The sequence below is a fragment of the Acinonyx jubatus genome, chromosome B2 (genome assembly GCF_027475565.1).
Source record: "Acinonyx jubatus isolate Ajub_Pintada_27869175 chromosome B2, VMU_Ajub_asm_v1.0, whole genome shotgun sequence".
Taxonomy (NCBI): Eukaryota; Metazoa; Chordata; class Mammalia; order Carnivora; family Felidae; genus Acinonyx; species Acinonyx jubatus.
The window spans coordinates 124,948,121-124,961,527 of NC_069385.1; positions in this window are offsets into that span (position 1 = coordinate 124,948,121).

The window sequence follows — 13,407 nt, forward strand, 5'->3', positions numbered from 1 at the left end:
CATTTTGGAAATTGCCACTCAGTCAACTCTTGACCAATTGCATATTTATTCTTTCATTATTCAACAAATATTTATGGATCATGGTATGCTCATATTATGTTGTGCCTCCAGAGCCTCTCATTCCCAACCACACACCAATGCTCAGCAGAGAGAGCATGTATATGGTAAGGGTTGAGGTGTGGGTGGACTTTTTGGAAAATGCCAGTTCTTACCTCTGAGTTTAAAGAACCAGTGGAAATACCTAGAAAATGCTCCCCTGAAAGGCATTCCTGCTTGACCCTGCTGAGTTCCTTCTGTAGTCTTTTCTGGGAGTAAACTGAGTTCCTGAGGCTGATGAGGGCCTGGTGAAGTCATTGCTGTTGCTGGTCTAGGTCCCTAGAACCTCCTGGGTAACAGCAACAGGATGTGGGAAATAAATGGCCATATTAGCTAACAAAGGCCTGTCTGACTTCAGGGGAGGTCATCTCTTCGGTGGGAGAACATGTTCTTGGGACTCCCTAAAGCTGCTCCCACTGTCATTCTGATTTCTATCATGCTGACTCCTTGGAGTGAGCAGTGAAGAGTGAAACCCCTCTGGATATTATTGATCTTCATTATTTTGTGGCTAGTCTAGAAGCTTCTTGATTCTATAAAATAAACAACAGCTTCCCTCAAGCGAACACTCACTATGTGAGAGACAGGCTGGGTGACAACTGAGTGTGAGGGCTCAGGAAACCCATAGCCAGGTTGACACTAACTTAGTAGTTGTGCTGATTCATGCTGCCTTAGTTTCTTTATCTCTAATATGGGGGGAAAGAGAGGATCTGCTTCATTAAGTGGGACAGGGGTGCCTGTGTGGCTCAGTTGCTTGAGCAGCTGACTCTTGATTTAGGCTCAAGTCATGATCCTAGGGTCGTGAGATAGAGCCCCAAGTTGGGCTCTGTGCTGAGCGTGGAGTCTGCTTGAGTCTCTCTCTCTCTCTCTCTCTCTCTCTCTCTCTCTCCCTCTGCCCTTTTCCCCTGCTTTCACACACTCTCTCTAAAAAGTTAAAATTAAAATTAAAAATAAATTTAAGGGGCACCTGAGTGGCTCAGTCAGTTGAGCACCTGACTCTTGATTGTGGCTCAGGTTGTGATCTCGTGGTTGTGAGATCGAGCTCCGCATTAGGTTCCATGATGTGGAGCCTACTTAAGATTCTCTCTCTCTCTCTCTCTCTCTCTCTCTGTCCTTCTGCCCCTCCCCTGCTCATGCATGCTCTCTCTCTCTCTCTCTCTCAAATAAAATATTAAAAAAAAGAATAAAGTGGGATGTTATATTACAAAAACTGAGAAGATTTCCTGGTTCACAGCAAGTGTCCAATAGATGTTAGTGGAATTTATCCATGTGGCTGAGTGCATTTTATTCATTCTCCACTAGATGAGTGAGATACTCTGATGACTCCATTTCACAGATGACAAAACTGAATTTGGAAGGAATTCAGTTACTGGCTGAAGGCAACTACCTATGGTAGTAGGTAGAAGAGAAGAGATTTGAATCTAGGGGTATCTGACTCCAGAAGCAAAGTTCATCTTGGAGACAACACCCTTCCTCATAGTGCCGTACCGCAGCAGGGTGCAGATATGTGCGAGAAAGGATGCAGCACTTACTAATAGGCCAAATGGGCTTCATTTGTTCCTCCCTTCCTTTATTTATTCACTCATTCATTCATTCAAAACATTAAGCACCCAGAATGTGCCGGGTATTGTACTGGACATGAGGGAAGAGTAATAATAAAAAATACAGAGCTGTTCCTGCCCTCAGAGAGCTCACAGAAGGTCAACAGAGAGACATCAATCACATACAAATCTGTAAGTGCACAGATTCACTGATAAGTGAGGTAGAAGGTCAGGGTGCTATCCCAATGTGGGATCTTTCTTCAGGAGTGGCATTTGAGCTGAAATCTTAAGGAGGAGGAGTGCCAGGCAGAAGACACCAGGAGAGAACAGAGTCTTTGTGGCCAGGAGTCCTGTGGATTATCTGTGGCCTGGAGAGAAGGCCACGGAAGCTGTAGCTCAGTGAGAGGAGAGTAGGGATGAGGCTGGAAGGGGAGGCATGGGCCACACAAGGTAGGGCTTTAGCCTTGTAAGGACTGTACTAAGTGTTTTATTTGTTTTTAATGTTTGTTTGTTTGCTTATTTATTATTTTGAGGGAGAGAATGTGCATCAGCAAGTGGGTGAGGGGCAGAGAGAGAGGAAGATTGAGAATCCCAAGCAGACTCCATGCTGTCAGCACAGAAAGCATCATAGGGCTTGATCCCACAACCCTGGGACCATGACCTGAGCCAAGATCAAAAGTCTGACGCTCAACTGACTGAGCCACACAGGTGCCCCTCTTTAAGTGTTTTAAGTAGAGAATAGCTACAGGGATAACTTTGGGGTTTCCATAGGTTCATTCTGACAGAAGCCTGGGGAATGGTTTGGGGGAACCCCATGGGACAAGCTAAGAGATCAGCTGGGGTCTTTCTGTTTTCTTCTCATCAATACCTTTGTCCCACACAGCTTCTTTCCCAGAGAAAAAATTCCTGATATCCAGAACTCATCTTTGTGGTCCCTGGGTATACTTAAGGGGCTCCCTTAGTTCAGGTCAGCACCTCCTTCTTTCTGTGTGTCCCATGCAGTCTGTTCCGGTTGCCACAGCTGCCCCCTTACACCTGCCTCCTCTGACCACCATCCTCTCCTCTCTCAGCATCCCTGTCTCTATCCACAGCCGCTTCTCTTTTTGTAATAAAAAAGTTTTACCATGCCATCCTTCTGGCAATTCTTCTCCATTAACACCAGAATTAAGGATCTCCATTTGATTTTTCAGGGGATTAATGTTTCATTGTCACGTTTCTGGAATTAAAAGCAATTTAATAAATGCTATTTAATATACCAGTGAAGTACAAAATCTCAAAATAATTTAACTTCTGAACATGAAGATTTTACTCTTCCCTACAGTGAAAAAGAAAAGTATCACCAATGAGAATCTCCTTGCCTTGACCACACTCTTGTAATCTGTAATTTCGTTATTATCATCTCACATGTTACATTGTGATATATTTGGGAGAAGGGAAATGACAAAGAATTGGTGGTCCCAAACCAAATTCAAAATTGCTTTCAGTGAGGGGTTAGCAAGCCCTTCAGGGTACAGTCATCATTCTCCCACTCAGTGCCTGGGTCACCTCTCCTTCCCCATCTTGTCCTGAGGTATGGACTGTGAAGCAGGTTGGTCTTACTTGATTCTAGAAAGTAATAGAAAGGGACCATCTTCTGCCTTAAGATAGACATCTGAAGAGGCTCCTGGGTGGCTCGGTCAGTTAAACATCTGACTTTGGCTCAGGTCATGATCTCATAGTTTGTGGGTTTGAGCCCTGCATCAGGCTCTGTGCTGACAGCTCAGAGCCTGAAGCCTACTTCAGATTCTGTCTCCCTGTCCCTCTACCCTTCCCCCGCTTGCACTCTGTCTGTCTGTCTCTCTCTCAAAAATAAATTAAAATATCAAAAAGAAAATATAAGCATCTGTTAAAAATACGATTTGACTACATTATATTGAGAAATGAAAATGATGTGTGTTTTATTTGATCTGAGTATAACATCCCATGGCAACTATGGGTTTCATTACCCCAGCAACGACATCTACTAAATGTGACATTTCTGAGTATCATCCCAATTTGAGGAATTCTGACAAAGGGGCTCTGGAATGATTTTCCAAAGCATTCCCCTCTCTGCCTCACTACACAGGCAGCACTGCCCATTCCCACCTGTGTATTGACCCTGGTACGGGGAAGGACTTGATTCTTTCTACAGTAGGTAAATAGTCAAGGAAAGGTAAATAATCAAAAAAGTTAATCAAAAAATAATCATAGCCACACGTCTGCACTGAGACAACTTGGCGGGTGTCCTGTCTGTCCCGGCCAAGCTTTGGACATACTGTATCTTGCATCTACTGCCTGATCACCAGATGGCCCAGGTCTCTCTGCAGCTGTACTCATGACCACTCTAGATGTCACTGCTCTTTTCTATCTTGGACCATGGCTCTCACCTTGACCCATCTCTGGTCCTCTGTATTTGGTGTTTGTCCATAAGCTCCCTGTGTTTGAACCTCCCCTGGGGACTTTGGCTTACCTTGACCTTCCCTCTGGCTGGGCACTGGCTGTTTCACACCAATTCTGGTAAAGGAAACATCTTGTTCTTGCTGGGAATAGACCTTTTCCTCATTGACTCCCCCGCCCCAACCCCCATGCACATTGTGGGCCAGCCGATCATTGCTCTCTGCCAAAGGCAGAGTCAGAAACATTTTCCAGCATTAGGATACTTCTGAGCTAATTCTTCTTGTCTCAATAGCCTAGTGCATAAGATTACCCAGGGCATGGTATTATACATCCATGGTTCTCAAACCGGCGCCGGCCTCAAAATCCCCTGGGGGGTCATGAAGACAGATTCCCAGGCCCCACACCAGAGTTTCTGATTCAGTGGGTCAGGTATGGGATCAAGCATTTGTGTTTGTAACCAGTTCTCAAGTGGTGCTGCTGCTCCTGCTCAGGTATTTGAGAGATAAGCAGGCAGCCTGTCAGTGGAGGAGAGAAGGCTGGCCACAGCCCTCTGTGACCTACATTGGGAACTGGTCACCTAGCACGCAGACACAACATGGACAGCAGAGCACCTTTCAATAACCAGCAAAAGCCAAGCTCAGGGGTGGAGGGTGCAGCCTCTGGAGAGGAGGCTGTTTTGCCTGGCCTAAATGCAGAGCCACCTTTACTGTGTAGCTGGAAGCCTGTAGAAAGAACAAAAGAACAAGGGTTTTGGAGTCAAACACACCTTGGCCAGAATCCTGCCTCTCTAACAAGGTTTATGTAGCCTCTCTGGACCTGCAGAAAAGGGTAAAAACATCTACATCATAAGGTTGTTGTGGGGCTTTGATGACACATGTCCAGCTCCCAGCTTAGCCAGTGGTGGGGGAGGAGCTCATTAAAGGATAGCTGCTATTATTAATAGGTCCATAGGGACATGTCCCTCAAATCCCATCCTCTGGTAATGAGTAGGAATGAGTGAGGGGTCTCGGTGGAGGCCCTGGAAATGTGCTCTTCCTCATCATTTTTCCACCCCCTACAGGGTTTCCATTAGGAGACTCCTGACAGGCCCTGGAAAGAAACAGAAACAAAATGACAGTAATATCTGGGAAAAGAAGAGAAAGGAAATGGGGAAAAGGGAATTACAGCTAATTGTGTGCCTTCTATGTGTTCGGCCTTACACTCTTTGAGGAAAGCATTGTTTCCATTTCACAGGTGAAGAAACTCAGGTTAAGAAATTTGCTGTAGGGAGAAGCAGAGCTCTTGGATTAGCTCTAAGCAATCTCGTTTTAGAGATGAGAAAACCAGAGAGGTTGGTAACTTGCTCAAGGACACACAGCTGGTTTAGTGGTCTGTTTAGGAGAAGTTTCAGCTACAAGTCTCAGCCTTTAAAAACTGGATTTGCCACACTATATCAGAGATGCCCCCTCACTCTTTACCTGAACAGTTGAACCAGGACAAAAAGTGTGAAGGCATTTGAGCTCGAAAGAATATTTTTGGTTTCATGGTTGCTGTTGTTGTTTTAAACAAATTGAAGCTGGTGTGTTGGATTCTCTTTTAGGAGACTAACCTCTGTTCATCAAAGAAGACTGGAGAAGGTCTTCTGATGACAGCCTTCAAAGCATATCCTCATTACTCCAGTGGCCATGCCACATCTGGGGAAGTATTTATTACTGACCAGGGACCCTTGTCCAAGGCAGCTGCCATTTTCGATAAATTTGGATCTCAAAAGTTTTGTGAGAATTCATTTTTATAGACCAAATAATGCATGATATGTGGCAGCTCCATCTCTCCTGCAATTCCAGAACCCAGTGGAGGATTTTCAATTCATCAATAGCTAGGGCGGAGATCTTGGCTCTGAAAAATTAGAACTGGCCCCCACTGAGCAGACTTAGGCTCCCAGCTAATACAGAGGGATCCATCTTCTTGATGGATCCCCCTCTAGCTTAATCACCACGCCCTACACACACACACACACACACACACACACACACACACACCCCATTTCCCCCCTCATTCTTTACAACTAGAGTAGAATCCGTAGGATGTGGTTTCTGAATAAGTAAGTTAGTCATTAAAGTAGGATAAGTGAAATGCGGTCTCATGCTATTATTTGGGTATTTCATTTTAAAAACCTAGTAATCAAATGTCTTAACTAATTAAAAGCCCATCACAGTCTAATTTCACTTCTTTCTCTGAGAGTCATTGCACAAACCTTTTTCTCTGTGGAAGGCATAGTCATAGGTACTTGGGATATGATTATCAGGGAACAAAACAGACTCTTGCCCACCTCATATTAGCAATGATGAGTCAGACAATGAACAGTGGGCTTTATAAATAAGTACATTTTTAAGGTGATAAATGCTACAGGAAAAGGAAAAAGTAAAGCAGGGAAGGGGGATGGGGAAGGCAGTGTTGACAGTGTGTGTGTGGGGGGGGACATTTAAATAAGGTACTCAAGATAGTCTTGAGATAGGAGGAGATATTTGAGCATGTACTTGAAGGAGGTGACAAGGTCAGCCATGCGGAGATCTGAAATGGGGAGGGGAACAGATTTTCTCTCCAGGGTTTCTGAGATAACTCTAGAAACAGCAATGGAATGAGGATTCTTGCTCTTGGAAACATCTAGATATTCTTCTGTTTTCTTGATAGGCTTTTACTTAAATATGTCAACTACTCATATTACATGGGATTTAGAAACATGTCCTTTCAGAGGTGACTTGTGCCCTTCTCAGGACTATTTGGATATGCTGTCCTGATGAGACTTTGGTTGGCACTGGTCTGCATGAGGGCAGAGCGGGGTGCTGGAGAGGCTGCTGCTGGACTTGCTTTACTCCTACTGGAGGCTGCTTTTATTGCCAGAGCTCACAACTCTTGGAATTGGGGACAAGGACTGGGGGCAAGGGCAGAAAACAGAAGCACTCCTGTGGCTCTAGGGGGCATGAGATGAACACAGTGGAGGCACCATATGAGGGAAGTATGAAAAACAAGCAAACACACCTGATGGAAGATGTCCCTCTCCATCCCACTTGTTTGGAGCCTTAGATTTGGCAGTGGTTGGGTTTCATGTGATCTTATCCTGTTCTGAAGAGGGAGGACACAACAGCCAATGTTTGTCTTTTGTAAGAGGAATCACTTTGTGCCTCTGATGTTGAAATACACACAGATCCCCAGGCCCTGCCTCCTACTGGGTCAGGTTGGCTGCCAGGCCATGCTCTGCCCACAGGAAATTAGTCCCTGGGAAGAGCTGCTCTCCACGGCACTGTGGGGACATCACCGTCCTGTCTCGGGTGTGGAAATTCAGGGTGCAAGCACCAAGGTTTTATCATGAACCCACCTTGCTGCATGGCTGAAGAGCAGCCCATCCCATGCCCTGCATTATTCATAGCCCATAGCAGCGCCTACAGACCCCAGTGTGGTCGATAGAAAAGAGAAGGGAAACTTTGCTTGGCGTTGTCAATGTATATGCCTCCCCTGCGGCCATGGAAACCAGGAACTGTTCTGTCAAGTTCCAACTACCATGGTCTTTAATGTCAGATGGAAAAACGGATCCTCATGGCTTGGCTCCCCGCTGTGCCTAACTTGAAAGATACGCTTTTAAAAATTCCTGGGGTGACTGAAAAAAGGCAGTTGGTGCCTCACATTCCGTTAGAATAATCATCTTCAGTGGATTGTATAGGGAGTTCTTTAGAAACATCACAGTGATGCATGAAACAGGAAATGCAAGTTGTTCACATCAAAGATATTCAAAATGTAGGTTTGACAGTAATGGAAGTCCTTTCTCTTTTGATTTTCAATTCCAAGTTTAATTACTGCCCAGAGAGATAGTCCTGAAAAGTTGTATATAGAGTTTTTATATATGCATTGCTTTTACTGTCTTGACTTATAAAGTCAGTAGTACCCTTTGATCCAGGCAAGGAGGTCCTGCCCATGGTGGCTGGGAATGACAGTCTTGTAGAGCGGGCACCCTGAGCCTGGTCTGATTTCATGTGGGCCCCAGTCCTTATTTCTTCCATTTGGGACAATCTCCAACCCAATATGCTCCATCCTTGGCATGGGGTTGACCAGATGTCCCAGAGCTCTGGGACTTGCATATAGAGTTGTCTGGCAGGGTTACTGGGTAAGTAGCTTATTCTGACTGGCTGATACCAAACTTCTTTCATGTGATGTCACAAAATTGGGCAGCCAACTGATGCTGATAAGCTAATATTGAGTGACTCAAATCATTGATATAGATAGAGGTCCCACCAAAAAAAAAAAAAAAAATTGTCCTTGACCCCCACCCCTTGGTGTGAGCATAGAGTAAAATTTCCACTAACACTGAATTTCTGATAATTTGGCCAGAAGAATATTCAGCATTTTACTTTTTACCATTAAATGTAAAAAATGGTTTGTTAAGCAAACTAAGTATATAAACACAATAGAAACAAACTCATTGAAATATTTAAGAGAAAAAATTACTTAAATCATCTTTGAAGTTCCTCTTTACAAATGATTGATCTGAATTTTAAAGTGTTCTTGTCAATTAATGAAAACATGTTGTAAGAACCTCTTGTACTTAATTGTATATATTCACAAGTATTAAACGCATGTCTTTAAAATAATCCCTTTGGACTTTCCAGGCTTTGTGATGCCATTCCCAAACTGATGTGTTAGAGAAATTGTTTTGTGTTTTTAGCGATCCTCTCTCTTCAATTCTGAGTGATCTTCAGATAGTTACTGATGTTTAAAAATTAAGCATTTGGTTAATTTCCTTCCGTTTCTGCTGCCCCTAACCTTTACACAAAAGCAGCATGTGATACTAGTAAACACTGGATGGGGTTAGAATATGTAAATTTTCCTTCTGACTCCCAAGCAAGACTCTCTATTTCTCTGCTCTTTTGTGGCCTCATCTGTATAAGGAATGATGTTAGATTGGGTTCATGGTTCCTTAAAACATTTTAGTCATATAATCTTTTCTTCAAACAAATCTTACCCATGGAAATCCAGTACGGAGAACAGACAGAGTGAAACTGACGAGTTTTGCTTTTGTTTGGCTCAAGCTGCTGTTTTTTTTTTTTTTTAAGTTTATTTATTTTGAGAGGGACAGAGACAGTGTGAATGGGGGGAGGGGCAGAGAGAGAGGGACACAGAGAATCCCAAGTAGACTTCACACTGTCGGCTGACACTGTCAGCTCACAGTCCGATATGAGGCTCGAACTCAAGAAAACATGAGATCATGACCTGAGCCAAAATGATGAATCAGATGCTTAACCGACTGAGCCACCCAGGCTCCCCTTAACTGCTATTTTTGAAGTAGAGGTTGAAAATTTAGTTGGCAGCCCCTGGGATGTCTATGCAGAGAACCCCCCTGGCTCCATGGGACCCAGTTTATGAAAAACCACTGGACTAAAAAAAGTCTCTCTCTGAATCCTGCTGATGGACTTAAAGCTACTGATGGAAGGACTTCTGTGGTGAAGAATCCTTGTTGATACAAGAAGTTGCTTCCTGGGGCATTATTATAAATTCAGCTTTTTATGTTTTGAGTTTTTTTAAACTGAATCACTCTTAATGTAATTTGATTATAACATCCTAGTCTGTGATCTTAAATAGATCATGTTTACAATGAATAAAATGGTGTTAATGCTTGTAATGAAACAGTCAGCCTAGCTGGAAGAAAAATCGGCATCATGAAAATTCCTAAATCCAGCCCTGCCTGGAGTGAGGGCAGGACCCAGTAGCCGACCCTTTCCCTGGAAAAGGCTGGGTGCTTGGTGGTGGTAGAGCAAGGAAGAGCCATCTTGTTCCATTTGCCCTACAAGGGTCGGGCCAGGGAAGGTCTCAGACAGAGTCACAGTGCTCCTGAAAGTGTGAAAACAGTTGGGAGGTAGCAGCAAAAGCAAGTGAACAGATATAGATCTGAGAAGCGAACAAAAGCTTCTTGGTAGGTTTCTTTCTTGTTTGGCCTTAGAGACAAGGAGGAGGGGAAGCGCTGTCAGAGTTGGGTGTGTATCAAGGACAGTCTGGGGTGGGGAAGGGACTCAAGGGTGCTTTGCATTACAGGTTGTTGGCATTCTAGAGGAAAAAGAGAAATAAAGTGGGCAATGAAAAGAAACGAGGCTCTCGAGCATAATACATATCCTAGGATACACAAAGTATAGATATATATTTCACAGAGCCTTTCAAAGAATATGTTATTATTTAGATGCTACAAAAATGGAAATAGGCCCACCAATGTGCTTGGTACACAGTCAGATATCGATATACATCTTTCGATTTCATTAGAAATAAGCCACTTTATTGGACTAGAGAAGGAGACATGGCCACGGGTCATCTGCTCTCACAGGTGGCTTCTAGCTCCTAACCTCATCTTCTTCTTGTTTGCTATCAGCCCCACTCAACACCAGACAAATCTGACTATCCAAACTACGACTCTGCCAGATTCTGACTTCCCAGACCTCGCTTCCCAAGGTTGCCCAGACCAGGCACATGTTCAGACCAAATCCTCAGAAGGACAGGTAGGCTTGTGGGGCCCAAGTCTCACTCAGAGCATGAAGCTTCTTAGCCAAGAAGCCAATGCTATCTCTAGGATAGTTCTTGCTCTCCAATGCACGAGTGCCCCTGACGGCAAGGTTTCTTTGTGTTTCCTGTCCCTATGCAGGATACCCAGGGCACACGCACCATGTGAATGGTTGAGCAGCAGTCCTGATAGGGTGGGCGTCTGAGCTAATGGGGAGGCCCACCAGGCAGTTTGCTGTCCTCAGAGCTTGCTTTAAAGGGAACTGTGTTGCAAAGTCACCATGGTAGCAGCATGCACAGGGTCTTCAGGGCAGAAACAGAATTTTCTCATGGGTTTTCAGAGAATCAAAATTCAAAGGTGGGGTGGGCTTTTAGAGGTTTTCAATGAGCTCCTGGATATTGAGTTACACAAAGCCAACTGGGGGTCACTCTCTGGGAAGAATCCAGATGGAAGATAGGAAGTCCCTCCACTACCAGATGTAACCAAGCTGTAACAGGGAGGATCAGGAGAAAAGAAATCTGAGGCACAGATGCAATAGTAAGCCATGTGGAAACAACAGCGTGTTCCCTTCAAACCAGGAGAAATTCCGATTGGGGTGTGCAGGGCCTTACACGTTTACACAAGCAGGAAGTGACTGGGTTAAGATGCTCCAAAGGATTTAAAACCATTCAGATCTGATGTTTTCCTCAGGGTGGACATGGCACCAGTTTTCCCACTGCCAGGGTGTGCAGACCAGTAGTGTGAGGAGGGCTTTGTGCCTGCCTTCTGTGAGGGAGTGGAGGCCACCTCAGCCTAAACACCTGCCGAGGCCAAGGGCCCTTGATAGGGGCACCATGTTGATGGTGGGTCCCTGGTGTTGGTGAGCTCAGAGCTTGCATCATTCAAGCTGCACTCCTATCCATCCTTATCACTCACAGTGCTGGAGTACATGTCTCCAAGCTCCCCCAGAACTGACTGTTCATTTCTTTTTGATGAAGGACATGGATCTCACTGTGGGGCTTGTTATGGATTGAGTTGTTTCCTGCCCCCCAATTCGTATGTTGGAGACCTAATCACTATGTGACTGTATTTGGAGATAGGACCTTTAAGGAGATCATTAGGGCTAGATGAGGCTATTAGGGTGGGACACTCTAATCCTATAGAGCAGGTGTCTTTATAAGAAGAGAAAGAAACACCAGACCTCCACCCCTTCGTCCCCGCTCCAAGGCCATGTAAAGACACGGTCAGAAAGCAGCCATCTGCAAGTCAAGGAGAGAGGCCTCAGGAGAAACCAGACCTGCTGACACCTTGATCTTAGACTTCCAACCTCTAGAACTGTGAGAAAAAAAAATCTGTTGTTTATGCCCCCAGCCTGTGGTACTTTGTTATGGCAGCCTGCACAAACTGATACAGGGCCTTTGCTCAAACTGCCTCCTCCTTGCCCTACCCTTTCCCTTAAGCCAGACCACTCTGGTCTTCTATGAGAGCGTGTTATCACAGTTGGCTTCATGTTTGTTGTCTAGTCCCATACCCTCCCAATCCACTGCCCCCCTGCCTCTGCCGCAAACTGTAGATTCTTCACAACACACAGGTTGTTACGGATGAGTGGTAGGGTCAAGACTTAGCAGGTGGAATCTGATGACCTGAACTCCATAATCTCTCCAGCCTCCTCATGAGGACCACAATTAAGTGTCTAGATGGTAGCAGGTGTTTTCCAGGGTGTGTTCACAGTCACACACTCCTGTGATACTTATAACGCATGGGCAGGGTAAGGATCACAGATTTCTTTCCTCATATGGTCCTCACAATGTGGCCTTTAATAACTGTGCTATGAACTAATTTTTTTAAGGTTCTGTCTTCTCACCTGGACTGTAAGATTGCTGGGGAGGGGTGGGAGCAGAAGTCTTGGGTATTTTTACTAATTACATCCAGTATGAATACTATAGCATTTAATGAGCCTCCCCAATTTGGCTCCCCAAAAGAGTCAACCTAAATAAGGAGAAGGAAATTAACTTTTCCAGATGAATGGCTGGTTTTAAATCTTCTCCTTCCTGGAATGCTGTTTCTAAGTGGCATATTCATATTTAATATTGTGTGCAAAAAATATTTAATCATGAGAAAACAAAACGAAATCAGAAGGATTTGATGCAGAATAGTGAGAGTTTGCAAATGTTTTTAAAATGGAACAAATATCTCATTTTTTCAAGTCTCTCATTCCACAATAACAGTATTTTTCATGCCCAATTTTCTCAAGCTTAAGTTTGTTGTAATTTTCTTGGGTTGGGTGCAGAGTGCTCCTGTGAGGATTTTCTTATATTTAAGTTTTAAGCAGTTTTTAAATTACAAAAGTAATATATGCTAGAAATCATAAGAGTGGCTGCCTAGAGGGAGAGAATTGATTGTAAGGAAGCACGAAGAAACTTGATTGCAGTGTCCCTTAACCACAGAAAGGCAAAGCTCACCATAACCCTATTTAATATTTTTCAAGCTGATATTTCTTAGATTACTGATTAGATAGATCACTTGCTTCTCATCTATTTAATGGTTATTCATTTTTTTCTCCCAATAAATACCTTAATTTTTTAAAATGTTTATTATTTATTTTTGAGAGAGAGAGAGAGAGAGCATGAGCAGGGGAGAGGCAGAGGGGGAGACACAGAATCTGAAGCAGGCTCCAAGCTCTGAGCTGTTAGCACAGATCCCAATGCAGGGCTTGAACCCACAAACCGTGAGATCGTGACCTGAGCCGAAGTCCAACCCTTAACCAACTGAGCCACCCAGGTGCCCCCAATAAATTACCTTTTAAAATCCTTAGACTCTTTATTATAATTTCCCTTTTTCTTCTTATTGATTTTTAAAAAC